Source organism: Arachis hypogaea, chromosome 15, assembly GCF_003086295.3.
Source record: "Arachis hypogaea cultivar Tifrunner chromosome 15, arahy.Tifrunner.gnm2.J5K5, whole genome shotgun sequence".
Lineage (NCBI taxonomy): Eukaryota > Viridiplantae > Streptophyta > Magnoliopsida > Fabales > Fabaceae > Arachis > Arachis hypogaea.
This window is the reverse complement of record NC_092050.1, coordinates 130,284,184-130,287,209: the sequence shown is the minus strand read 5'-3', so window position 1 is coordinate 130,287,209 and position 3,026 is coordinate 130,284,184. Positions and strand designations below refer to the sequence as shown.

The window sequence follows — 3,026 nt, the reverse complement described above, 5'->3', positions numbered from 1 at the left end:
TGGAAGCTTTTGTCTTCCCTTTTCCTTTTCTAGAGGATTCTCCGGTCTTAGGTGCCATCAATGGTAATAAAAAAACAAAAAGCTTATGCTTTTACCACACCAAACTTAGTATATTGCTCGCCCTCGAGCAAGAAAAGAAAGAATAGATGAAGAAGAAGAAGAAAATATGGAGGAGAGGAGGGAGAGGTGTATTCGGCCAAGAAGGGGAAGAGAGGGTTGTGTTGTGTGAAAATGAAGAAGAATGGAGGGCTTTATATAGGGAAGGGGGGTTAAGGTTCGGCCATATGGGTGGGTTTGGGTGGGAAATTGATTTTGAATTTTGAAGGTAGGTGGAGTTTATGAGGTAGGTTTATTGGGAAGAGTGGATGGATGTGAGTGGTGAAGTGGTGATAGGAAAGAGAGATTGATGTGATTGGTGAAGAGTTTTGGGGAAGAGTGTTTATTAGGAAGAGATGATGAACATTGAGAAGAGGGAAGAGGGTGAGTGGTGGTAGGTGGGGATCCTGTGGGGTCCACAGATCCTGAGGTGTCAAGGATTTGCATCCCTGCACCCATTAGGCATGTAAAATGCCTTTGCATGCAATTCTGGCGTTTAAACGCCGAATTGATGCTTGTTCTGGGCGTTCAACGCCCAGATGCAGCATATTTCTGGCGTTGAACGCCAGCCAGATGCTTGTTTCTGGCGTTCAGCGCTAGCTCTTCTTCACTGTGCATTTCTGGCGTCTGAACGCCAAGATGCTGCTTGTTTCTGGCGTTCAACGCCAGAAACATGCTCTGTTCTGACGTTGAACGCCAGACAGATGCTCCTTACTGGCGTTTAAACGCCAGTAAGATCCTCCTCCAGGGTGTGATTTTTCTTCTGCTGTTTTTGATTCCGTTTTCAATTTTTATATTTATTTTGTGACTCCACATGATCATGAACCTAATAAAACATGAAAAATAATGAAAATAAAAATTAGATAAATAAAAATTGGGTTGCCTCCCAACAAGCGCTTCTTTAATGTCAATAGCTTGACAGTGGGCTCTCATGGAGCCTCACAGATGTTCAGAGCATTGTTGAGACTCCCCAATACCAAACTTAGAGTTTGGATATGGGAGTCCAACACCAAACTTAGAGTTTGACTGTAGGGGCTCTGGTTGACTCTGTTTTGAGAGAAGCTTACTGTGCCTCTTTTCCATGTTTATAGAAGGATGACCTTGAGTTTTTAACACAAGGGAGTCCTCATTCAATTGAAGGACTAGGTCGCCTCTGTCAACATCAATCACAGCTCTTGCTGTGGCTAGGAAGGGTCTTCCAAGGATGATGGATTCATCCTCATCCTTCCCAGTATCTAGGACTATGAAATCAGCAGGGATGTAAAGGCCTTCAAGCTTTACTAACACGTCCTCTACTTGTCCATAAGCCTATTTTCTTGAATTGTCTGCCATCTCTAATGAGATTTTAGCAGCTTGCACCCCAAAGATTCCCAGTTTCTCTATTACAGAGAGGGGCATGAGGTTTATCCCTGAACCAAGGTCACATAGAGCCTTCTCAAAGGTCATGGTGCCTATGGTACAAGGTATTAGGAACTTTCCAGGATCCTGTTTCTTCTGAGGCAATGTCAGTTGATCCAGATCACTTAGTTCATTGGTGAACAAGGGAGGTTCATCCTCCCAAGTCTCAATACCAAATAATTTGGTATTCAGCTTCATGATTGCACCAAGGTACTTGGTAACTTGCTCCTTAGTAACATCCTCATTCTCTTCAAAAGAGGAATACTCATCAGAGCTCATGAATGGCATAAGGAGGTTCAATGGAATCTCTATGGTCTCTAGATGAGTCTCAGATTCCTTTGGTTCCTCAGAGGGAAGCTCCTTATTGATCACTGGACGTCCCAGGAGGTCTTCCTCCTTGGGATTCACGTCCTCCTCCTCTTTTGTGGTTTCGGCCATGATGGTCATTTCAATGGCCTTGCACTCTCCTTTTGGATTTTCTTCTGTATTGTTTGGGAGAGTACTAGGAGGGATTTCAGTGACTCTTTTACTCTGCTGGCCTACTTGTGCTTCCAAATTTTTAATGGAGGACCTTGTTTCATTCATGAAACTCACAGTGGCCTTAGATAGATCAGAGACTAAGTTTTCTAAATTAGAAGTATTTTGTTCAGAGTTCTCTGTCTGTTGCTGAGTGGATGATGGAAAAGGCTTGCTATTGCTAAACCTGTTTCTTCCACCATTATTAAAGCCTTGTTGAGGCTTTTGATCCTTCCATGAGAGATTTGGGTGATTTCTCCATGAGGGGTTATAGGTATTTCCATATGGTTCACCCATGTAATTCACCTTTGCTATTGCAGGGTTCTCAGGATCATAAGCTTCTTCTTCAGAAGATGCCTCTTGAGTACTGTTGGATGCAGCTTGCATTCCATTCAGACTCTGAGAAATCATATTGACTTGCTGAGTCAATATTTTGTTCTGAGCCAATATGGCATTCAGAGTATCAATTTCAAAAACTCCCTTTTTCTGAGGCGTCCCATTACTCACAGGATTCCTCTCAGAAGTGTACATGAACTGGTTATTAGCAACCATGTCAATGAGTTCTTGAGCTTCTGCAGGTGTTTTCTTTAGGTGAATGGATCCACCTGAAGAAGTATCCAATGATATCTTAGCTAGTTCAGACAAACCATCATAGAATATATCCAGGATGGTCCATTCTGAAAGCATGTCAGAAGGACACTTTTTGGTCAGTTGCTTGTATCTCTCCCAAGCTTCATAGAGGGATTCACCTTCTTTCTGTCTGAAGGTTTGAACATCCACTCTAAGCTTGCTCAGCTTTTGAGGAGGAAAGAACTTGGCTAAGAAAGCCGTGACCAGCTTATCCCAAGAGTTCAGGCTATCTTTGGGTTGAGAGTCCAACCACACTCTAGCTCTGTCTCTTACAGCAAAAGGGAAAAGCATGAGCCTGTAGACTTCGGGATCTACTCCATTAGTCTTAACAGTATCACAGATCTGCAAAAATTCAGTTAAGAATTGAAAAGGATCTTCAGATGGAA

The 3,026-nt window shown here is 42.8% G+C and overlaps 1 non-coding gene across 1 annotated transcript; it reads left to right on the top strand.

The window, feature by feature from the left end:
• Positions 1-2,691: 2,691 nt before the first annotated feature.
• On the top strand, positions 2,692-2,799 carry LOC112752415 (small nucleolar RNA R71). The gene has a single exon (XR_003176854.1). It is a non-coding gene; the product is annotated as a small nucleolar RNA R71 (small nucleolar RNA).
• The last annotated feature ends 227 nt before the right edge of the window (positions 2,800-3,026 follow it).